At 37.7% G+C, this 26758-nt stretch overlaps 1 protein-coding gene across 1 annotated transcript in view; it reads left to right on the top strand.

Annotated features, from left to right (window-relative positions):
* Positions 1-26758, top strand: part of LOC150090260 (uncharacterized) — a 124778-nt gene that overhangs the window by 37241 nt on the left and 60779 nt on the right. The window lies entirely within an intron of this gene.

Raw genomic sequence — 26758 nt, 5'->3', positions numbered from 1 at the left:
ATGATTTTTTTTTTTTTTAGTAGCTGTTTGAATTTTTATTTCGTTAAAATAATGATTTTGGTAGCAGCAATATTCGTTAAAATGTAACATTTTTACATAAAGATACATAGTTTATTGGTACCTTGGATTGACATTTTTGGATTCCTACATCTGATCGATGATGTCTGAAGACAAAAATAAAATCCCCATCCATTTGCCCATTGTTTTATGAAATCACGTTAGGTTTGCTAACTATTAAGGTTGATGTAATTTTTACTTTCAAAAGCCGGGGAAATAAAAAAAAATAATAATAATAAATTACGGTAAACCTTTAGCGTCATAAGACGTCTGTGGCTGCAACTGTGATTTTACCGGTTGACTCGCCGTGCGTCATTTCCTGTATTTGCCCGTTGTTTAAGTAAATTTTTTATACACTAGTTTTTATTTTCTTCGCTTATAAGAACGATATTTTATAGCTGATGTGTAGTTTACCAAAATAGCAGGTCTGCTTCTCCAAACCCCCATCATACAGCTATCCTATCTCCTCTAATCCTCCGTTACCTTCCTCTCTGTGAATACAGCTTGTAGTGTTCTGTTTAGAGGAGGGGCTACCCACTAAAAAAGTATCAGTATCACTGCTATTGGTATTAGTAGTAGCAAATGAATGCAAGAAAGCAAAAGTTATTTTATTTATTTATTATTATTTTTTTTTTTTATGAAAACACGAAAGGTATCAAAACCTATAGTACTTGGTACCGTGCATGGGTTGAAAGAGAAGTATGGGGGGGGGGGGGTTGCCGGAAACTTTGCTCTAGAGACTAAACATGGGTTTCACCACTTCAAGCCTCCAATAAGCAAAGTGGTGGTATTGCACCGGTTGATGAGTCATCTACCACCTGCTATATCAGCCAAAAAAGGGGGGGGAATCTAACCAGGACCACCCGACACGTATAATAAATTGTCTAAATTCTTTCTTAAATTTATTCAAGCTACCCACTTCTAAAATACCAGATGGTAATTCGGTTTCAGTAATCAACTACACACTGGCTGAAAACAAATTTCCATACATCTATCGTGCAACCATCCTTACCCAATTTAAATGTATCCTCCTGGTGTGCTGCTGAGTGAAGAGAAAGGGTGCCATCAGCATTAATTAAACTTATGCAATCCAATGAATCCATTCAAAGCCTTAAACATCTTATATTTCAAGCTTCCTTATGCACTTGTCAGTTCTCCAACCAAGGACAACTGTACCTCAGTTCTTTCTTTTTTCTATTAGATAGGTTCTAATACTAAAATCGACAGAACTATTACTGCAAACTATCTATTTCAAAATAGATATTAGCATTAGTAGAGGCACAAACTTGCAAGAAAGCAAGCTTATATAGCATCAGCCAAAAAAAAAAAAAAACCTCATTTCACCTGTCCGTTCGCTCCAAATGTTTGTCTAGTTCTGCCTTGAATCTATTTAAGCTATCAACTTCTACAACGACAGATGGAAGTTTGTTCCAGCAATCAACCACCCGCTGACTGAAGGCAAACTTCCGCACATCTATCCTACAACTGTCTTTCCTCAATTTGAATTTATGCCCTCTCAGGCTATTCTCCAGATACTAATTTGCAAAACTTAAGCCTTTCTTCGTAAGAGCAACCCTTTGTTCCATTCACTAATCTTGTTGCCCTTCTCTGTACTCGTTCCAGCAGCTCCACATCCTTCTTAAAATGAGGCCTCCTGACCTGTACTCAAGATGTGGCCTGACCATTGCCTCATACAAGGGGATAATCACCTTCTTATCCCTGCTAGAAAAAATTCTGTATATCATTGACCGTCTTGCAGACCGTCTGCACTGCTCAGAAAACTTCATATCTGCCTGCACAATTACCCCCAGGTCCTTTTCATTCTCTACCACTGTCAGTGTAGTACCATATAGTTGATACGCTACTCTGGGGTTACATCTTCCCATATGCAGTACTTTACATTTGTCAATTGAACTTCAGTTGCCACCTCTCAGCCCATCTGCTTAACTTTTATAGATCCCTTGCAGCAGCGTACTGTCATTAACAACCCTGCCGACCTTCGTATCGTCTGCAAACTTCGACATTAATCCTGATATACCATCATCTGAATCAGATCTCTCAGGTGCCTGTTTTCGGACGCTGCACTTTGCAGAACTGAAGTCTTCCTTGGTTAGAGTGCCGTTTTGTTTCCTTCACTACTTTCGTTGCTTCTCTCTGCACCATTCCAACAGATCGACATCCTTTCTACCCATATGAAATACCTTGCATTTGTCGACGTTAAACTTTAATTGCCACTTCTCAGCGATATGTTTCATTTTTAAAGATCTTGTTGCTGTAGTATATCCTGATTATTGTCATTAAACAATCTTCCAACCTTTGTATCATCTGCAAATTTAAAACATTAAGCTTGATATGCTAACATCAATGTAATTTAATAAATATTGAAAACAACAATAGGCCCAGTATTGAACCCTGGTGGTCCACTATTAATATTATCCCAAGAAGAGCATGCCAATTCATAGCCACTGTCTTTTTCCACCCGATCATTCCTTTATTCATAAAAGTAACTTTCCCCCTAATGCCCATTGCCCCAAATTGTACAACAATCTTTTATGTGAAAGAGTGTCAAAAGCTTTTCTGAAATATAAGTACTGTATATAATGTCAAAATTATTTGTTGAATCCAGTTCCTTTGTTACTACATCGTAGTATCCAGTCAGATTGGTCAGAAACGATAGTCTCTTAACAAATCCATGTTGTGACTGCCGTATTTCTGCATTGCTTTGTAGGTGGTCCTCCGTTGCTTCTTTAATCAGTGACTTCGTTAATTTCGCTGCAAACAAAAGTCAAGCTTACAGCTATAATTATTCATTTCATCTCCTGATGAGGATACATTCTCCCGTCGATAAGAACCTTCCCTGATTCCAAGGTTGCTCTCATAATTATGTCTAAAGATTGTTTCCCCCTTTTCTATCATATAATATAATTGAATAAGGCACCAGATGCCTGGTGCTTTATTTATTTTTAGTTTCAACGATTTCTCTTCCACTTCACGAAATTATTTAGCTTCTGTAATTTGATATACTTATGGCATCCCCATCCCTAAAAAAATTCCTCATACTTATATGTGAATGTAGATTCAAAATATCCATTTAGTTTGTCAGCAACCTGAGCATGATCATCAGCTGTTATACTGTTCAACCCCTTCCTTTTAAATGCAGTGGTCGGCAGTCACAACTTGCTTTTCCACAACGATAGATGGATGTTTGTTCCAGCAATCAATTACCCGCTGGCTAAAGGCAAATTTCCGAACATTTATTCTACAACTGTCCTTCCTCAATTTGAATTTATGCTCTCTCAGGTTCGTAATCTGAGCAAGAGGAAGAATCTCATCGGCATTGAGCCTGCTCAAACCATTCAAGGCCTTATACACCTCAGTTAGATCACCTCTCAGGTGCCTAGTCTCCAGACGCTGAAATTTGCAAAATTTACGCCTTTCTTGGTAAGCGCATACCTTCGTGACCCTCACCAATCTTGTTGCCCTTCTCTGCACTCGCTCAAGCAACTTTACATCCTTCCTAAAATGAGGCATCCAGACCTGTACGCAGTACTCAAGGCGTGGCCTGACCATTGCCTTATACAAAGGAATAATTACCCCCTTCTCCCTACTAGCAAAATTTCTGTATATCATTGACGAAACCCCATGACATGCTCTGGCAGCCTGTCTGCACTGATAAGAAAACTTTATATCTGACTGCCAAATTACCTCCAGGTCTTTTTCATTCTCTACCACCCGAGTGTAGTTCCACACAGTTGCTACGTTGCTTTTCCGGTACCCCTACCCATATGCAGTACTTTGCATTTGTCAATGTTAAACTTCAATTGCCACGTCTCAGCCCATTTGTCCAACTTTTCTAGATTCTGTTGGAGTAGCATACCCTCATGACCATCAATTGATAATGAAAACTATGTAGTGTACATTATGTAGAATGTAATTAATGAATAAAAATAAATCATTCACCAATATTTTATTCTGAATTGTCTCTTGTTAGCCTGCTTCGTAATGAATTTAACACATTTTATTTGAGAAAATATTTGCTCTCACATATAGGAAGAACAAAATGCAGATAGAATGGTAATTGAAATTTGTGTTGTTGTTGTTTGGTTTTTAGGAGCATTAGCAACTAAGGCCATATTGCTCAGGGAAATGCGGTGGTCATTCCTTGACCTTTCCGCATCCTCCGTATTTGGTGGTGACGGGCTCGAACCCCGGTTAATCAAGAAGCGTGTGCTACGCACTGCTGCTCCTTCCCACCTGGCTACGGAGGTGCCGAAATTTGTGTTACCTGCATACTTATTAATAAAGTAGAACCCGGCATAAGAAGTTTTCCGAGGGACTCGAGATTTAGAACTTCTTAGAAGGGAAAATGACCTAAGGGTATGAAATATTAACTATAAAAATAAAAATATACACATACATAAGTTAAAAGTCATTTTTAAATTCCATTTCAGAATTTACAAATATTTCACACTGCCTATGGGAAACATTTTTAAACTGAGGATTTCTAATTGCTTAACATTCTGTTCATTAAACTCATCACCAAATACTCACACCCTTCTAGCCAATGACTGTCGAGGGTTTGTGTTCTTCTCAACAGAGAAATAAATTGATAATAATACTAATTTTTACGAAGGTGGAAGTGAGCTCCTTTGGAGTCTCAAAATACCTTAAAAAGTTACAATAATACAGAGCAACAATCCACTAAGTAATTCAGAACAGTTCAGAAAAATGAGAACTTAACGGCAAATACTTCACTGTACTTCAAGTGGTCGACGCTATCCAATTATGAATATCGATGTAAACAATTGCAATGTGTCACTTCAGTTATATCAAAATGTTTATACCAAAAAAGGTTTTAGCGTTAAAACTCGCAAATCGAACAAGGCACCGTTTTTGTGATATCTCATATTGTGAATGATGTAGTAGTAGTAGTGGCATGTGATGCAAGAAAGCATATGTATGAGCTTATGCAGCATCAGCCAAAAAAAAAAAAAAAAAACACACCATTCCCTCCAAATGCCTGTCCAGTTCCTCCTTAAATTTATTCAACCTATCAACTTCCACAACGACAGATGGAAGTTTGTTCCAGCAATTAACCACCCACTGGCTAAAGGCAAATTTCCGCACGTCTATTCTACATCTGTCTTTTCTTAATTTGAATTTATGCCCTCTTAGGTTCGTAATCTGAACAAGTGGAAGGATCCCATCAGAATTCAGCGTGCTCAACCCATTCAAGGCCTTATGCACCTCAGTCAGATCACCGCACAGGTGCCTAGTCTCCAGCCACTGCAATTTGCAGAACTTAAGCCTCTCTTGGTAAGAGGATCCCTTCATTCCCCTCACCAATCTTGTTGCCCTTCTCTGTACACGCTCAAGTAAATCTACATCCTTCCTAAAATGAGGCCTCCAGACCTGTACGCAGACGTGGCCTGACCATTGCCTTATACAGAGGGATAATCACCTCCTTTTCCCTGCTAGCAAAATTCCTATATATCATTGACAAAACCTCATGACCTGCCCTGGCAGCCTGTCTGCATTGCTTGCTCAGAAAACTTCATATCTGACTGCACAATTACTCCCAGGTCTTTTTCATTTTCTACCACCTTAAGTGTAGTACCACACAGTTGGTACGTTTCTCTGGGGTTACTTCTACCCATATGCAGTACTTGGCATTTATCAAGGTTAAACTTCAGTTGCCACTTCTTAGCCCATCTGCCCAAATTGTCTAGATCCTGTTGCAGTAGCACACTGCCATTACTGTCATTAACAACCCTGCCAACCTTTGTATCATCTGCAAACTTCGACATTAAGCCTGGTATACCTTCATCAATATCATTGATAAATATACAAAACAACAGTGGACCCAACACCGAACCCTGTGGGACTCCACTAATAACATTAGTCCACGAAGAGTAGCACCCATTGATTACCACCCTCTGTCTTCTCCCACTCAACCAACCTTTTATCCATTGTAGCAACTTACCCTTAATACCATTCTGCTCCAATTTGTACAATAGTCTTTCATGCGCAACAGTGTCAAACGCTTTCCTGAAATCCAAATATATATCAAAATTATTTTTTTGCATCCAGTTCCTTTGTCACCACATCATAATATCCTATCAAATTTGTCAGACAAGACTTTCCCTTACCCATGCCGTGTCTGAATTATTGCTGCAGCCTTGTGTAGATGATCCTGCAATGCATCTTTAACCAGTGACTTGCAATATAACATGTGCGCCGCCATGATATATTGCAAGGTGGTGCATGTGGGAATAAATTTTTTGTTCAAAAATTTCGAATACATGCAATATTTTAATTAAATTTGGTTGATTTACATGTACAGCCCAGCCAACGTTTCGTGATCGGTGGGAGAAAGTACTTGTATTTTGAAAGAAAGAATTTGTATTGTTTTAATGTTTCAATAATTTAATGAAAATATTAAAAATTGTGTATTACTTCGAAATCCAAAGATAATGGAGAAGACTGATGTTACTTATTCTCGGCGGATACCATCATCCAGGGGTGGTGGTATCCGCCGAGTATAAGTAACATTAGTCCTCCATTGGCGAAGCGTTGCTTATTGAAGTAGTGCAGTATCAGAGTAACTCATTGTGAAGGCATTCACAATATGAGATATATCAAAAACGATGCTATTTCACCTACTTCGGTGATTTACTACGAACTAAAATGATGCTTGGCATTAACTTATTCGATTACCAAAATGTTTATATTGTTTAATATAAACATGAAAAATTTCTATATTTAAAAAACGTATTAAGTGGGAAAACGTCATTATAATAATAATACACTGTATAATATCGGCGTAAGTACACCATAGTTTACCCATAAATTAAACTACGTACGTAGTGTAAAGGCTTCTTTTTTAATTGTATCTCCTATTGTGGCTACCTTCACAACCAGATACCAGGTATTGCACTACTTCGAATAAGTAACGCTTCTCTAGTAGAGAAGACTACTGTTATTTATTCTCAGCGGATACCACCACCCAGACGGTCACCGGTTCAAAGCTGTTGCCCTATTATCGGTGGGTGGGCAGGGGTACCCTGGTAATGTAAACATGCCATCACAGTTGCGAAGTGGTTCCACAATATGAGAGATGTCAAATGGTGAACAGATGATAATGTATATCTGTATGATAAGCCATAATAGCATATTGGTTTAAATAACTATATATTAAACCAGTGGTTTTCAACCGGGGTGCTGCAACAACGTTCCAGGGGTTCCATGTAATTTGGGTTTAATTTAATTAAACTAATTTAAAAAAATTATATATTTATTTCATTATGAAAAGGTTTACAGTATCCATTGTAGGCTGTTTTTAATTTTGTGTTGATCTATAATTGATGTTTATTTAGTGCCTCTATATAAAGAATAAAATTATTATTATATAAGTATACATAATTTGTATTATGAATTTTAAATATATTTATAGTTATTATAATAATATAACTATCATATAACATTGTTTAATACCACACACACAGAATCGGATCTAATAGGCAAAAAATTGAGTAGGGGTGCCACAAAATAAAATAAATTACTTAAGAGTGCCGTTATTTAAAAAAGGTTGAAAACCACTGCATTAAACTATTATTATAACTATATAATAGTAGTTTAATTTATGGGTAAACTATGGTGTATTTACACCGATATTATATAGTTATTTAAACCCATATGCTATGCCTTGTGCATTCTCCTACATACACTGTATTCCTTATCACGAACTTTTTATGCTGGAAAACGTTTTACCCGCGAAACTTCTTAAGCGGGAAAATAATACATTACAATATATAAAGGTGAAATTGGGACTTAAGAAACCAAACCTAGTACAGGGGAAACTTCTAATGCGGGAATTTCATATTCGAATTCTACTGTATGTCAGGAATGCAACACGCCGTGCATACTACAACCATGCGTTCAAGGTGCTGGAATTGAAATTGCATCGCGGATTTTTAATATATATATATATTTTAATGGATTAAAATGTGCGGCTCGTGGTCAACCAAACCATGCTGGCGGGTCATAGGTTGCCGACCACTGTTTTAGTGTTTACATAAGTAAAGAAGTCGCCTTTGCTATTTTTCTTTGCATTATTTTCCAGAGACTGCTCGTTATCTGCTTCATCTTGCCTGACGGCCTTAGAAAATGGTTGCCAACCATTTCATTAGAAGGAAGGGGATGAATGGTATAACGGTTGATGATCCTGCTCAGGTTGCTGACAAACTGAATGGATATTTCTCATATACATTCACATATAACCCATCTTGTAACTTTATTAAAGACTAATTTATACCTACAGCATCTTCTGACAATTTATAAATTGTCAGGAGATGCAGCATCCCATCCAGCTATATTGAGATGCAGCATTCAAATCGTATCAGTTCATCTCGCATCCATTCTCTTGGTATAAAATGCCTGGTGGCATAATCAGTTAGTCCCGCTGAACAGATTTTGAAAACTGTTTGAGACTATTGTAGTCACCTTTCCGAAAGGAAAAGCCCTCCCTTTTGGCCTTGACAGTAATTACATTTTTAATTAGCTCAGTAAATAAAAATAAACACGCGTTACAATTTAAAAATCTACGGTATATATCGAAAGGTCCAGCTCTAAGTACAAAAAATGAAAAATAAAAACATTAAAAGTATTAAAAAAAACTTTAAATTCTTTCTCAATTTACTGAAAAAATTGCCAATCTTAGCCAAAGTAATAGGTTTAAACTTTCCACTCCGAATGGAAAGTTTAAACTACGATTATGGAGACGGGCAAGTAAGCGACTTACACGCTCTGTCCAAAAAACAGTTTTTTTTTTTTTTTTAATCGGGAGTGCTATAGGAATCATAGGTTCAGTTACAGATGCGCTATGATGTGAAGTAAAGGATTACAAAATTACACGAAACTATAGCTCATTAGTATCTTTTATATATGTATATCATTTATATCAGCTTTATGTCTGTTTCCCCAGCTGTTCGAAGTGACGTCAGGAGCTGTTGACTACGCAAGCGCTGTAATAGGCAAATATTCTTCGCGCTCAGTTACAAAAATTTAATGAGCCAGTTATAACCAGTGTTGCCATTTTAGCGGTTTTCCCGCTAGATTTAGCGGAATTGCTTCAGGTTTAGCGGATAAAAATATGAAATAGCGGATAGCGGATTTTTTAGCGGGAAGAGTATAAATGTTTAGCATTTTATGTATTTTGTAACATTTAAATTAAGAAATATTCATCTAAGAAATATTAAATTAATTGTTCAATTAATTATTTAATTAATAATAAAAATAATTCATAATTGAAATAGTAGGGATATCATATTTCATAGTTTTTTTTTTATAAAGCGAAGAATCGGTTTTATATTATTCTGGATTTCCCTGAGGAGAACCCCAACAATTTTACGTAGTTACGCTCGCGGTCAAACGACCTGATCATTGGGTCATAGCTTTAAATTGTTGGATCAAATCTAAAAATGTGGAAAAAATTCTAATGACGCCTTTTTTTGAAACCGCGAAGGAATGGCATTGGATAATTTTTCTTCGTCGTATTTGTTTGGCTTCCAAAAAATGCGATCCGAATTACCGACATCTCTTTCAACGTTTCTAATAACCACAGAGCAATAAGTAATAAGAGTAATAAGTAATTATTTCTAATAACCGCAGTGTAATAATATTTTAGTATAGTCAGTCCTCGTATAGCACGATAGTTGTATTCCTAGAAACCCTCGTGCAATATAAACAACAGGCCCTATGGAGAAAAATTGGGTTAGGTGCCGACCACCCAAGATTGAATACACATTTGTAACCAAAACATTACCAAACACAATAAATAATCGTAATAAAATACGTAAGTATTTTATTACGATTATTACGTATTTTTTATTACGTAAAGGTCGTAATAAAATATTGCTACTGCTTTTGCTTCTATCGTAAGCAAACTTGCTTTTTGTTTGATTTTCTATCCAAACAGATGATAGCCGTTCCATCTCTTCCAATTCTTTGTGTCTTAATCTAATGGATTTTAATTACACTTTTAGTTGTTCCTGCTATCAAAAGTTGTTTTTATTTTCTCCGCATTCTTTGTAATTCTCGGCGTTGCCTCATTTAGGTCTGTAGCACGTGCAATATCGCATGGTCTTTCATTTCGCTCAAAGTGTTTCACGATTTCATATTTGTTTCTGTATCGATAGAGGCGGACTGGCCATAAGTCTTACCTTACGGGATGGCGGACAAAAACAAAACGAAATATACTCAAAATTTTCGGAAGGAATGGTTAGCTTTTCCACAATTCAAAGACTGGTTAGTAGAGATTCCAGGACATCCAACTCGAGCAAGATGTAAATATTGCAAGTCTGATTTTACTTCTAAAATTTAGGACATTAAAAGTCATTTAAAAACTTTCAAACCTATTAAGTCAGCAGAACCATTTTCGCCTAATAGATCAGGCAACCAATCTAAATTAAATTTTCCCACCAAGAATTTACAAAGAGTGGAAGCTGAAGCAAAGTTAAGTTTGTTTGTGCTCACTCATCAATACTGGCAATAGACCACCTTGGTGAATTATGTAAGAATGCATTCCGAGATCAAACAGCCAAAACTTTAAAAATTCATCGAACAAAATGCAGTGGCATTATAAAATATACCTATACCCCCACTTTCAGAAAGATTTATTGAAGTCAGTGCTCAATGGCTTTTCAAATTATAGCGGATTAAAATTACTAGATGAATCAAACGATATTAGTGTAACAAAACTATTGGGTATTGCAATTGTGTATTATGATGAGCAATTCGATAAGAGTTTCTACATTCTTAGCTCTTGTAGAATTAGATCAGTGTAACGCTGAAAATATTTCAAATTCAATTAAAATAACGCTGGAAAAATTTAAACTTCCTTTAAATAATCTTGTGGGCATTGGGACAGATAATGCTAGCGTTATGACTGGAGTTAATAACAGCGTTTATACACATTTGAAGTCCGATGTACCGAACTTGATATTAATTATATGCGTATGTCATTCTTTGCAATTAGCAGTATCTCATGAAACCAGCAAAACATTCCCCAGAAGTCTAGAATTCATGATCGCTGAAACTTATAATTGTTTTAATAAATCCACCAGCCGACAAAATCAATTCAAATGTTTATACAGTACCATAAACGATGGTGCAGATCCGAAAAAGATAGTTCATTCGTGTCAAACAAGGTAGTTATCCATTGAAGTTGCTATAACAAGAATTTTAGAACAGTATATTGAATTAAAAGCCCATTTTGAAACAACTCGTTTGACTGACAAATGTTATACTGCAGAACTTCTTTATTCAATGTTTAAAGTTAAAAGTAATTTAGCGTATTACTTATCTGAAGTACAAAGAGTAAACAAATCTTTTGAATCAAATACTGCCGATCCTACATTATTACTACATGATTTAAACACGCTATTGTCGATGATTGCCAATAAAATGTTTTTACCAAATACACATATTGAAAGGATAGAAGAGGACATTAATAATTATTTAGACCCTAAGCCATATTTAGGTTACCAATTTGAAAGAAAAATAAATGAATTAATAATAAATAAACTTATCACAACAACAGATGAAATTTCAATAAGAGAGAGAGAGAGATGCCGTAATTTCTTGATTGATTTGTATCAACAATTAAGACAACGCCTTCTTCCGGACAACATAAAAGAATTAGAAAAATGTCATTAATCTCAGTTAACAATATATTAAAGCAACAAAAAGAACCACTGATAAATTTATTACAAAATTTAAAATTGTCTGAAGTCAAAATTGAAAAAATTGAGCAACAATGTATAAACATTACTCTCGTTCAATGGGAAAACATCAACAAAACAGTGAAGTTTTGGTCAGATGTTTCGAAATATCGAGACGCAAGCGGTGAAAATCCATTTAAAGAAATTAGCCGATTTGCATTGGGTATTTTAATTTTGCCGTTATCCAATGCAGATGTGGAAAGAATATTCAGCAACTTAAATCTAGTAAAAAACAAAACATGCAACAAAATGAGTGTTGGCATGGTTAATGCAATCTTATCAGTACGATACGGGCTCAAAATAGTTCAAAAGTGTTGTAGAAATTATGTTTTACCTGAAGAAGTGCTTCGCAAAATAGGTACACAAGAAGCATATGATGAGGAGGTATTGAATTTCGAAATTAATTTAGATTTTTAGATATTAATTTTATATTAAAAACAGAAAAATAAATAACTATTTATATATACTACTTGTTTGTTTGTTTGTTTTTATTCACTACAAAGTACAAACAAATGAAAATTTTAAAAATTTGGCGGGTCAAGTGCTAAAAATAGCGGATTTTGAGTATGCGGCTAGCGGGAAATATTATTAAGAGTTGGCAACACTGGTTATAACTAATAATGGGTGAGAAGTTCCTTTAGTACAGATTACAAGTTACAAAGTGAACACTATGTCAAGATACGGATACCTTTCGTTTACAGGTATGAAGTGATATGGAATTAAGAACAACATTATTTTATCGCGGTTTATTTTTCACATGACTACTGGTAATCCTCATTTACAATGGCTGCTGAAGGTAGGATACCGGTAACTCTTGCTCGACAGTGGTGGCGCGTGTTCTAACAGGCCCATTGTATTGCGCAATTATCGACGGTTTGACTTGAACTAATTAAAAATGCAATTTTGAGTAGTTTTTTGAATAGTTTTCCGAGGGACTCTTAGAATTGTATATGAAAGGGTCTGACAGACCAGGCGCCATTTTTTGTGTTCTAACTGTCTGGCCTTGTCTCTTAGACCAAACTTTATTTCTGATTTTTTTTTTTTTTTTTTTTTTTTCCGGCTAAAATCCATTATATGGGTACCACTTGTCTCCACGCAGTGGGCGTGGTCGTAGAACGGAGCGATTGTACGATCGAGTTCTGTGATTGGATGATTATTGTGAAGGTGTTTTGTTCTTGATTGCTTTATGTCGCCGAAGATGGGGGTGCTTAGCTTAGATAGGGTGGCTATCTAAGATCCCCCCATCCCGATGTTTTAAAATCGGAAAACGAGTTACTAATTTTAAAACTGGCAAGTGGGGGGATAAACACCTTAGGCATATCAACCTAGGAGGACAGGGGTGGGGGAAACAGTGAGTGGTACCTGCCAATCACTGCCTTCTTCCTGACTTTTAGTCGAAGTAATGAGTCGAAATATCAGATCTTGGTACCCAAGATCTGAATTTTAACCTTTTTATTTTTTTTCCACATTGGCCGCATTAGCTTAAGAAATACTGGGTCGAGATTCAGAAACGAGTACCCCTTCCAGACTGCTAGCGATACGGCCCTGATTTACGGGTGCTGACTTCGCCCAGTGTCACGCGATCTCCTTAACAGACGGAAGCAGCTGCATGGGTGACACGCACTGCGTGCCATGTACCTACCGGCGCTGGAAAACACTGAGGTTCGGCTGAGATTTTTCTGGGTTACGAAACCGAAAAATTAAAACAAAAAAGAGGAACTTGTGTTTATTGGTATTGTTCTCGGCTGAAGAATTCCGGGTGTGTGGGCGCTGGTGCCCCCACAGAGACGAGGTCTGGGAGGCTCCAGCGCCCCAGCCGCCGCCATATTTGTTGTTGTGCCAAGTGCCATCCGCGTGTGACTTGACATCCACCGGGCGAGGAAAGGAGGGGGAACGCAATGAGTGGGCGGAGTCACAACCCATCAATCATTGAGTTCCCCCTCCTCTCCGCCATTTTGAAAGTGGTACCCGTTTCTAAATATCTACCAAATACTGTATGCAGTACAACATAATTGTTCAATCTTACTATAAACACATTATACTAAAAACAATTGGCATGTGAGCCTTTTAGAACCAAAGCCACAGAATTCCGAGCGTAATTACTTTCACCTGTTTAATGCTGAATTTTCATTTACATTTATTTATATGAACGCGAAACTAGACGAGGCGAGTTGTTTCATGTTTATATAATCAGCAGTACTCGTGCGCAACATGCCAGGACCTTTTCCGAAATATAGCTTGTTTACTCCGCAAAGCACTTGTCAAATTCTGTACGACCATGTTATGCATTTTTGCACAGAACTTTGTGGGTGACGCACCAAATTTTTAAATTTCTTGTGCATTGTTATGAATTTGATGATAGACAGGAGCGGATTAAGGTCGATTGAGGCCCCGGGCGCAGAAGAAAATATTGGGCCCCCTTAAAAAAGAGAGAGAGAGACAGAGAAAATAAAAATACATGTTAACCATTTTTTAAAATAAATAAAAAATATTATGTACTATTAATGTTTTATTTCCAATAAAATTTGAATATAATATATGTGTAATATAACTAATAATAGCATAATAATAATCACAAAGTTTTGAACTAATAGTTGAACATATTAGTTCAACTAATAGTTGAACTAATATGTTCAACTAATTTGTTGGGGTTTTGCGTATAAAGTTGGGGTTTTGCGTTGGCCCTTAAGAAGTCGGGGCCCAGGGCGCGCGCCCGGTGCGCCCGCCGTTAAATCCGCCTCTGATGATAGAAGTGATTTTGTGCATTGTTAGTTGAAGGTTAATAGTAGTAGTAGTAGTGGCATGTGATGCAATAAAGCAAATGTATGAGCTTATGCAGCATCGGCCAAAAAAAAAAAAAAAAAATCACACCATTCCCTCCAAATGTCTGTCCAGTTCCTCCTTAAATTTATTCAACCTATCAACTTCCACAACGACAGATGGAAGTTTGTTCCAGCAATTAACCACCCGCTGGCTAAAGGAAAATTTCCGCACATCTATTCGACATCTGTCTTTTCTTAATTTGAATTTATGCCCCTTAGGTTCGTAATCTGAACAAGTGGAAGGATCCCATCAGAATTCAGCGTGCTGAACCAATTCAAGGCCTTATACACCTCAATCAGATTACCGCGCAGGTGCCTAGTCTCCAGCCACTGCAATTTGCAGAACTTAAGCCTCTCTTGATAAGAGGATCCCTTCATTCCCCTCACCAATCTTGTTGCCCTTCTCTGTACACGCTCAAGTAAATCTGCATCCTTCCTAACATGAGGCCTCCAGACCTGTACGCAGTACTCAAGGCTTGGCCTGACCATTGCCTTATACAGAGGGATAATCACCTCCTTTTCCCTGCTAGCAAAATTCCTATATATCATTGACAAAACCCCATGACCTGCCCTGGCAGCCTGTCTGCATTGCTCAGAAAACTTCATATCTGCCTGCACAATTACTACCAGGTCTTTTTCATTTTCTACCACCTTAAGTGTAGTACCACACAGTTGGTACGTTTCTCTGGGGTTACTTCTACCCATATGCAGTACTTTGCATTTGTCAAGGTTAAACTTCAGTTGCCACTTCTTAGCCCATCTGCCCAAATTATCTAGATCCTGTTGCAGTAGCATACTGCCATTACTGTCATTAACAACCCTGCCAACCTTTGTATCATCTGCAAACTTCGACACTAAGCCTGATATACCTTCATCAATATCATTGATAAATATAGAAAACAACAGTGGACCTAACACCGAACCCTGTGGGACTCCACTAATACCATTAGTCCAAGAAGAGCAGCACCCATTGATTACCACCCTCTGTCTTCTCCCACTTAACCATCCTTTTATCCATTGTAGCAACTTACCCTTAATACCATTCTGCTCCAATTTGTACAATAGTCTTCCATGCGCAACAGTGTCAAAAGCTTTCCTGAAATCCAAATATATGATATCAAAATTATTTTTTGCATCCAGTTCCTTTGTAACCACATCATAATATCCTATCAAATTTGTCATCTTTCCCTTAACAAACATTATTGCTGCAGTCTTGTCTAGATGATCCTGCAATGCATCTTTAACCAGCGACTCCATTATTTTACCCGGAACAGAAGTTAAATTAACTGGTCTGTAATTACTTGATAATGATTTTAACAGTTATCTACCTTAGATATGGCCTGACGTAGCCGAGTGGTTAGAGCGAGAGCCTAACCACTCAATGAAAATGCAACATGACTTAGCACGCATTCTTTGAGTGGACCGGGGTTGAAGCCCGTGACTACTAAATACGATTAATATTTGTATTGACGATTTATTGTAAACTCTACTGACTTGGTTGTCGTGCTGGAGTATAAACAGAATTTTTTTTTATTTTTTAAATTTAAACAGTTTCATTTAAGTGGCTTTAGAAGTGAACAGTGCTTGTTTACTCTGCAAAGCATCTGTCAGGTGCCGCGTGACGGTAATGTACATTTTTGCACGGAACCTGCTGGGTTCCGCACCAAATATTGAAGTGAAACTTCTTTAGGCGCGTTCCAGGCAGTTTTCACATGGAAGTAACTTGCGTCCGTGGATTGACCAAAATCTCAATGAAAATGCAACATGTTTAGATTACGAACCTAAGGGAGCATAAATTCAAATTAAGTACAGATGTAGAATAGATGTGCGGAAATTTGTCTTTAGCCAGCGGGTGGTTAATTGCTGGAACAAACTTCCATCTGTCGTTGTGGAAGTTGATAGGTTGAATAAATTTAAGGAGGAACTGGACAGGCATTTGGAGGGAATGGTGTGATTGTTTTTTTTTTTTTTTTGGCTGATGTTGCATAAGCTCATACACTTGCTTTCTTGCATCATATGCCACTACTACGAAATGAAATACGTAGCAGCGACACATGACTCAATCAGTACCTCAACAGCACGGCAGCGATGTGACTTGCAGGCATTTGTCTTTTAAAAGATACCAAATTTAAAATTGTGGTCAGACCTATATGGAACTTACACACTATACTGAACAATCGCTCGGTTCTTCCCGCGTTCGCAACACAAATTAATGATTTGGAATACAACATTTCTTGCGGTGATTGCGACTCGTCTTACCAAGGTTCGACGCAATTTTCTCTGAATATTCGTGTAAATCAACATGAAGCCTCAGCTACTGCTTTTCGTTCAGCAGCGTCAGAATTAGCATTTCATGCCATTAATGAAAAACATACTTTTTTATTTAATTAACGAGGCCAAAATACTTAATGTCCAACGTAATTATACGCGACTATTAATTGTATAAACCGTAGAAAATAAATTACACGATAATTCTGTTAATGTTCATTGGCCATATTTGATCTCCGATGCGTGGACCTTTACGCGCATGCGCGAAGACAAATAATCACTATTTAAGTTCCATGGTCAACCCTATTCGGTAATTTTCCTTCCTATGATAACATCGTACGGTCGAAAAGCGTTGTCGGCTTCAGGAAGGAAAATCGTTTTGAATATTTTCGTTAGATTCTTTTTAATATTTTTAATTGCGTAAAATCGATTTTTAATTGTGTTAAATTGGTTTTTAATTATTTTTTACTCTAACGTAAGTTTTTCGATTTTTTCTTTTTAATTTCTGGAGAGTATCAAACGGAAGTGTTGTGTACTGTATTGAGGTAAACTCCTCTTATTTTACAAACTTTTAAAATGTTATGTCTCAGCTTCTAGCAATCCGAATTTAAAAACCTAAATATTACTTTCGTCATTCTCTACCGTATTTCATAAAAAAAAATTGACCGAAATAATTCAACATGCCAAAGACTAATAGTGAGTGTTGTAAAGCGTATAGAGCATGTATACATACAGTGAAACCACCTCCATTGAGTACAAAGGAGAGATCTGTAAAAATTTTCTAATAAACTTGTAAAACAATTGTAAAATATTAAACCACTAACATTGAAATAATAAACATTTCAAAAGATTCTAAAGAAGTTTCACTTAACTTCTGCCATGTGTGCTTGCTACAGGCAATTTTTTAAATTTCATGTGCAGTGTTATGAACTTGAAGATAGAATTGAATTGTGCATTGTTAGTTGAAGGTTAATGTTTATAACAGTATGGGGACTGCTGTAATACCAGACTACATAAGCTAACAATACTGGATGATGGAATATACATAAATAATAATAATAAAGTGAATAAATTCATTTATTATTCCTTTTGGTGGCTTTTAGGCAAATGAAAGACTCAGGCCACATTACACCAGTTCATTATGTTCTTTTGTGAATAACATTTTGAAGTAAAATATTTGATAAATGATGAAATTTGTTAAAATCTGCTTACTCAAGAATTCTTGAGTAAGTAGTATTTGCATTGTTCTGTTGTATTTACAGCATAAAGTACTACATATGGGTAGAAGTAAACCCAGAGAAACGTATCAACTGTGTGGTTTTTTTTTTTTTTTTTTTATGTGAACCCCAAACACGAGAGGTATTAGACCCTATAGTACTTAGTACCGTGCTTGGGTTAGGGTTGAAGGAGAAGTATGGGGGGAGGGGGATGCCGGAAACTTTGCTCTAGAGACTAAACATGGGTTTCACCACTTCAAGCCTCCAATAAGCAAAGTGGTGGTATTTCACCGGTTGATGAAAGCCATCTACCACCTACACTTAAGGCAGTAGAAAATGAAAAAGACCTGGGAGTAATTGTGCAGGCAGATATGAAGTTTTCTGAGCAATGCAGACAGGCTGCCAGGGCAGGTCATGGGGTTTTGTCAATGATATATAGGAATTTTGCTAGCAGGGAAAAGGAGGTGATTATCCCTCTGTATAAGGCAATGGTCAGGCCACGTCTGCGTACAGGTCTGGAGGCCTCATTTTAGGAAGGATGTAGATTTACTTGAGCGTGTACAGAGAAGGGCAACTAGATTGGTGAGGGGAATGAAGGGATTCTCTTACCAAGAGAGGCTTAAGTTCTGCAAATTGCAGTGGCTGGAGACTAGGCACCTGCGCGGTGATCTGATTGAGGTATATAAGGCCTTGAATGGGTTGATCACGCTGAATTCTGATGGGATCCTTCCACTTGTTCTGATTACGAATCTAAGGGGGCATAAATTCAAATTAAGAAAAGACAGATGTAGAATAGATGTGCGGAAATTTTCCTTTAACCAGCGGGTTGTTAATTGCTGGAACAAACGTCCATCTGTCATTGTGGAAGTTGATAGGTTGAATAAATTTAAGGAGGAACTGGACAGGCATTTGGAGGGAATGGTGTGATTTTTTTTTTTTTTTTGGCTGATGCTGCATAAGCTCATACATTTGCTTTCTTGCATCACATGCCACTACTACTACTACTAAAGTACCAATAAAGAGTAAATGCTAAACTGATATATTTTCATGTTCATTCCTAGTGTTTGTTGATGAGTAATTTATGCATTATGACTTAGGAATCATTTGAGATATTAAAAATTAAGAAACATTTGAAATTGACATAGTTAACTAACCTGCAGCAAAATTTTTTTCCTATTGAGAATACTGGATCTTTATGTGAAAAGCACTTTTCCACTTAACTAGCATTGCATGAAAAATTTACTTGAGTATTTGATTAGGTAATATACATTTCTAATCTTTCTGTACAATCTGGTACATAATAGTGATGAGCATAATCAAATGATTAGTAATTGAGAGATATCAATAATCAAAATTCTGCCCAGATTAGTAATTGAGGCTATAGGAGGCAGTATATGATGAGAGCCTTGTCAATCAATTTGGCCCTGGAAAGATTGTGCAAGGCTCAAGGGGTAGAATTTTTTTCAGCCTGTTCTGTACTTGTTAACAGGAGAGACTGCTTCTACAGGGATGGGACACACTTAAATAGAAAGGGTGCAAGAATATTTTCTGATGCTATTGAGGCAGTGTTAGGTGGATCGGAAAACTGCTAGATTGGGGGAATACAAGAACTAATAGATTAACAGTAGCCACTGGCAGAGGAAAAAGTGATTCTTGCACTGCTTCCATTGGAATGAGCAGCAGCCTGGAAAACAAGATGCAGGGTATTTCAGAGACTGCTGGGAGTCATTGCGGTACAAGTAAACACATGGGTTGTGTTAGGGTAGCTATGAATAGGAACAGGTGCATGTATAATTGCTTGTACACTAATAATAGGAGTTTGGTAAATAAATTTGATGAATTTGAGGTATTGCTCGAAACATCAAAGGCAGATATTGTTGGGATATCAGAGATGTGGTGTCACACAGATATATGGAATGCAGAACCGGAATGTGGGGAGTACAATGTGTACAGGAAGGGAGGAGGGGTTATGCTATTAGTTAAGAAACACATAAAATACAAGGAAGTGAAGCCAGTCGACATTGCTGGACAGTGCAGTGTCGAGTCAGTTTGGTGTGACATAAGCATTGGGGGATCAAAATTGAGAGTAGGATTATGCTATAGGCCTAATGACTCTGATGAGTATAATAAAAACTGTACAGAGAAATAGTGTGCCAGTAAATCAGAGAGTGTTATAATGGTGGATTTTAATTTCTCAGATATTGACTGGAATTTGTGGGTTGGTCACTCACACACTCGCAAGGCTTTTGTGGATTTATTGGATGATTGTTTTCTACATCAGCATATTTGGGAGGCAACTAGAGGGAGTAATACTCTTGATCTGATTATCAGTAGTGATTCTTCATGCATTAAGAATCTGCAGATAAAGGAACCACTAGGTGGCAGTGATCACAGTGTGCTGAAGTGGGATTTACTCAAAGAGGTAACTACCATCAGGGGTAAAGGAAAGGGTTTTTGCTTTTGTAAAGGTGACTATCATGGTCTGAGACAGTATTTAAATTCTATACAGTGGGACCAACTGATGATGTTACCAACAGCAAATTCAAAATGGGAAGCATTCAAAGAACTTATCTTGGAAGATACTAAGCTTTACATACCAACTAAGAAATATTGTTCAAGGTTTAGGCCTAAATGGATGTCAGATAAACTAATGAGGCATACGGCAGAGAAGAAAAATGCATGCGATACATATAAATTAATGGGTGACATGGAAGCCTATGATAGATATAAGCTGGTCAGTAACCAAGTCACAAAGGAGATTAGGCAGGCAAAGGCAGATTATGAGAAATCCTTGGCAAAGGATGCAAAGAAAAGCAGAAAAGAGTTCTTTACCTGAATCAGATTGGTCCACAGGATATTGATGATTCAACAGTTGAGGATCCTGCTTAGGTGGCTAACAAACTAAACGAGTATTTTGCATCTACATTCACACATGAGGAGTTATTCGGGAAGGGGAATGCCAGAGGTGAAGTAAACTCTGGCAGTGAGCTAGATGATTTTGTAATAACTGAGAGGAAAGTGGAGGAGAAATTGTTGAGGATAAACATAAAAAAGGAACCCGGGGTGGATGGGATCTATCCAGTTATATTAAAGGAGGCAGCAAAGGAAGTAAGCAAACCCTTAGTGATAATTATGAGAGCTTCTTTGGACTTGGAGGAGGAACCCATAGACTGGAGATGTGCAAATGTAACCCCAATTCACAAAGGAGGATCAAAGGTTGACACAAGTAATTATAGACCTGTGAGTTTAACTTCTGTTCCAGGAAAATTAATGGAAGCACTGGTTAAAGAAGCACTGCAGAATCATCTTGACAAGAATTCAGTTATAGCTCAGACACAGCATGGTTTTGTTAAGGGAAGGTCTTGCCTGACCAATTTGATTGGATACTATGATGTAGTCACAAAAAAATTGGATGCAGGGAATAACTTTGATATTATATATTTGGATCTTAGAAAGGCTTTTGATACAGTTGCACATGGAAGACTGCTGCACAAATTGGAGCAGTGTGGCATTGGTGGCAAATTGTTGCTATGCATAAAGGAATGGTTGAGTGGCAGAAGACATAGAGTGGTAATTAATGGACACTGCTCATCGTAGACTAATGTTAGTAGTGGAGTCGCTCAGGGTTCAGTGTTGGGTCCATTGTTGTTTTCTGTATTTATAAATAATATTGATGATGGGATATCAAGTTTAATGTCCAAGTTTGCAGATGATACAAAGGTTGGCAGGGTTGTTAAGGACATTACTGATGCTATGCTGCTGCAACAGGATCTGGAAAGGTTGAGCAGATTCGGCTGAGAGGTTGCAAATGAAGTTTAACATTGACAAATGTAAAGTACTACATATGGGAAACAGCAACCCCAGAGCAACGTATCAGCTCTGTGGTACTACACTGACAGTGGTAGAGAATGAAAAGGACCTGGGGGTTATTGTGCAGGCAGATATGAAGTTCTCTGAGCAGTGCAGATGGGCTGCAAGAGTACCTCATGGTGTCTTATCACTGATATACAGGAAGTTTTCTAGCAGGGATAGGGAAGTGTCTAAGCAATGCAGACAGGCTGCCAGGCAGGTCATGGGGTTTTGTCAATGATATATAGGAATTTTTCTAGCAGGGAAAAGGAGGTGATTATCCCTCTGCATAAGGCAATGGTCAGGCCACGCCTTGAGTACTGCGTACAGGTCTGGAGGCCTCATTTTAGGAAGGATGCAGATTTACTTGAGTGTGTACAGAGAAGGGCAACAAGATTGGTGAGGGGAATGAAGGGATCCTCTTACCAAGAGAGGCTTAAGTTCTGCAAATTGCAGTGGCTGGAGACTAGGCACTGGCAAGGTGATCTGATAGAGGTGTATAAAGCCTTGAATGGTTTGAGCATGCTCAATGCTGATGGGATACTACCTCTTTCTCAGAATAATCACCTGAGAGGGCATAAATTCAAATTAAGGAAAGACAGATATAGGATAGATGTGCAGAAATTTGCCTTTAGCCAGCGGGTTGTTGGTTGGTGGAACAGACTTCCATCCCTTGTTGTGGAAGTTGATAGCCTAAATAAATTTAAGGCTCAGCTGGACAGGTATTTCGAACGAACGGAGAGGTGAAGCGGAAGGGGTTTTTTTTTTTTCTTTTGGTTGATGCTGCATAAGCTTGCTTTCTTCCATCATATGCCTCTACTAATGCTAAAATGCTGACACAAGTAATTATAGACCTGTGAGTTTAACTTCTGTTCCAGGAAAATTATGGAGGCACTGGTTAAAGAAGCACTGCAGGATCATCTAGACAAGACTTCAGTTATAGCTCGGACACAGCATGGTTTTGTTAAGAAAAGTCTTGCCTGACCAATTTGATTGGATACTATGATGCAGTCACAAAAGAACTGGATGCAGGGAATAACTTTGATTTTATATATTGGCTGCACAAATTGGAGCAGTGTGGCCTTGGAGGCAAATTGCTGCTATGGATAAAAGGATGGTTGAGGGGGAGAAGACAGAGAGTGGTAATCAATTGACATTGCTTATCGTGGAGTAATGTTATTAGTGGACCCAACACTGAACCTCAGGGTTCAGTGTTGGGTCCACTGTTGTTTTCTGTATTTATAAATGATATTGATAATGGTATATCAGCTTAATGCCCAAGTTTGCAGACGATACAAAGGTTGGCAGGGTTGTTAAGGACACTACTGATGCTATGCTGCTGCAACAGGATCTGGAATGGTTGAGCAGATGGGCTAAGAGGTGGCAAATGAAGTTTAACATTGACAAATGTAAAGTGCTACATATGGGAAACAGTAAGTCCAGAGCAACATATCAACTCTATGGTACTATACTGACAGTGGTAGAGAATGAAAAGGACCTGGGGGTAATTGTGCAGGCAGATATGAAGTTTTCTGAACAGTGTAGATGGTCTGGAAGAGTGGCTCATGGTGATATAGTAGGTCAATGATATACAGGAATTTTTCTAGCAGGGATAAGGAGGTGATTATTCCCTTGTATAAGGCAATGGTCAGGCCGCACCTTGAGTACTGTATACAGGTCTGGAGACCTCATTTCAAGGATGTAGAATCGCTGGAATGAGTACAGAGAAGGGCAACAAGGTTAGTGAACGGAACAAAGCGTTGCTCTTACGAAGAAAGGCTTAAATTTGCAAATTACAGTGTCTGGAGATTAGGCACCGGCGAGGTGATCTGATAGAGGTGTATAAAGCCTTGAATGGTTTGAGCATGCTCAATGCTGATGGGATACTGCCTCTTGCTCAGAATAATCACCAGAGAGGGCATAAATTCAAATTGAGGAAAGACAGAATTGCGGAAATTTGCCTTTAGCCAGCGGGTAGTTGGTTGGCAGAAGAAACTTCCATCCCCTGTTGTGGAAGTTGATAGCCTAAATAAATTTAAGACTCAGCTGGACCGGTATTTTGAACGAACTTAGGGGTGAAGTGGAAGGTTGTTTTTTTTTGGCTGATGCTGCATAAGCTTGCTTTCTTGCATCATATGCCTGTACTAATGCCAATGCTAATTAATTGAATGATTAGTAGCTACTAAGTACTGATCATTCAGTTATATCATTCAAATGATATAATTGCATGATACAGTTTGATTATATCTTAATGGCTTTCTCTGATTGAATGATTTGCTCTAATGGAAATAATCCATTATGGCTTCATGATTATGCCCATCACTAATACATAAGTAGACTTTCTTCTTTCTCTCTTATAAACACTTGTGAATGTGCATCTACATTCACACATGAGGAATTATTAAGGTTTGAAAATGGCAGAAGGTTATCAAATTGTAGCAGGATACTTAATGATTTTGTTATAACTGAAAGCAAAGTGGAAGAGAAATTGTTGAAGTTAAACATAAGAAAAGCACCTGGTGTGGATCGAATCTATCCAGTTATATTAAAGGAGCCGGCAAAACAACTAAGCAAACCCTTAGCCATAATTATGAGAGCATCCTTGGACTCAGGGGAGGTTCCCAGGGACTGGAGATGTGCAAATGTATCCCCAATTCACAAAGGAGGATCGAAGGGTAACACGAGTAATTACAGACCAGTTAGTTTAACTTCTGTTCCGGGTAAAGTAATGGAGTCACTGGTTTAAGATGCATTGCAGGATCATCTAGACAAGACTGCAGCAATAATTCAGACACAGCATGGGTTTGTTAAGGGAAAGTCTTGTCTGACAAATTTGATTGGATATTATGATGTGGTTACAAAGGAACTGGATGCAAAAAATAATTTTGATATCATGTATTTGGATTTCAGGAAAGCTTTTGACACTGTTGTGCATGGAAGACTATTGTACAAATTGGAGCAGAATGGTTTGAAGGGTAAGTTGCTACAATGGATAAAAGGATGGTTAAGTGGGAGAAGACAGAGGGTGGTAATCAATGGGTGCTGCTCTCGTGGACTAATGTTATTAGTGGAATCCCACAGGGTGTGTTCGGTGTTAGGTGCACTGTTGTTTTGTATATTTATCAATGATATTGATGAAGGTATATCAGGCTTAATGTCGAAGTTTGCAGATGATACAAAGGTTGGCAGGGTTGGTAATGACAGTAATGGCAGTGTGCTACTGCAACAGGATCTGGAAAGGTTGAGCAGATGGGCTAAGACGTGGCCACTGAAGTTTAACCTTGACAAATGCAAAGTACTGCATATGGGTAGAAGTAACCCCAGAGAAACGTACCAACTGTGTGGTACTACGGTTAAGGTGGTAGAAAATGAAAAAGACCTGGGAGTAATTGTGCAGTCAGATATGAAGTTTTCTGAGCAATGCAGACAGGCTGCCAGGGCAGGTCATGGGGTTTTGTCAATGATATATAGGAATTTTGCTAGCATGGAGAAGGAGGTGATTGTCCCTTTGTATAAGGCAATGGTCAGGCCACGCCTTGAGTACTGCTTACATGTCTGGAGGCCTCATTTTAGGAAGGATGTAGATTTACTTGAGCGTGTACAGAGAAGGGCAACAAGATTGGTGAGGGCAATGAAGTGATCCTCTTACCAAGAGAGGCTTAAGTTCTGCAAATTGCAGTGGCTGGAGACTAGGCACCTGCGCGGTGATCTGATTGAGGTGTATAAGGCCTTGAATGGGTTGAGCACGCTGAATTCTGATGGGATCCTTCCACTTGTTCAGATTACGAACCTAAGGGGGCATAAATTCAAATTAAGAAAAGGCAGATGTAGAATAGACGTGCGGAAATTTGCCTTTAGCCAGTGGGTGGTTAATTGCTGGAACAAACTTCCATCTGTCGTTGTGGAAGTTGATAGGTTGAATAAATTTAAGGAGGAACTGGACAGGCATTTGGAGGTAATGGTGTGATTTTTTTTTTTTTTTTTTGGCTGATGCTGCATAAGCTCATACACTTGCTTTCTTGCATCACATTCCACTACTACAACTACTACTACTTTTTAATTTTTTATTCAAAATCTGCTTTGATTGCCCTCATCCAAATATTTCTAGGTAATGTTTTTTGCCTTTTTGCTCTTGATTTTTTTGGTGAATCTGTCTCAGAATGGACCGTTTGCTGCTTCATGCCGCTACAGTCTCTGATTCCAACTGTATTAGTTATAATATAGTAGAGTCACAAAAGTTAAGTGGCACTTGTTAACTTAGTATAAGGTAATAGAAATAAGTTAGGGTATATAAAATTGGATAAAGACTATCCATATGAACATTCATGAACCAATGGAAATTAAAAAGAAATAATTTTCTCCTCAGGGATGTCATATATTAATTTTCATGCTTGTAAGATGAGATGTTTTACATGTATCTATGCATTTATAAATTATAATGGGATGGAGGTTGTTTTTATTTGGTAACATTTGAATTATGATTGATGAAAGACAATGTTCAAGGACCTGCATTCTCTCCTTGACTAAACAGATATTTTATCATCATACATATTCAGATTATATAATATTGACGATAATTATAAGTAAGGAATTGTTATACGTACTTCTTTAGAATACTAATGTCCAGAATTTATATTGTGGATGATACTGTGTTCATTAGGCACTGATGAATAATGTGATAAGTTGAAGTAGGAATAAATAAACGTCCAAAAGCATATAAGGCTTAGTAGGGATTTGTGCCAGTTGCATTTCTCTGCTTTATAAG

The sequence above is a fragment of the Mastigoproctus giganteus genome, chromosome 2 (assembly GCF_048544385.1).
Source record: "Mastigoproctus giganteus isolate SK-2022 chromosome 2, ASM4854438v1, whole genome shotgun sequence".
Taxonomy (NCBI): Eukaryota; Metazoa; Arthropoda; class Arachnida; order Uropygi; family Thelyphonidae; genus Mastigoproctus; species Mastigoproctus giganteus.
This window is presented reverse-complemented; position numbering and strand designations above follow the sequence as displayed.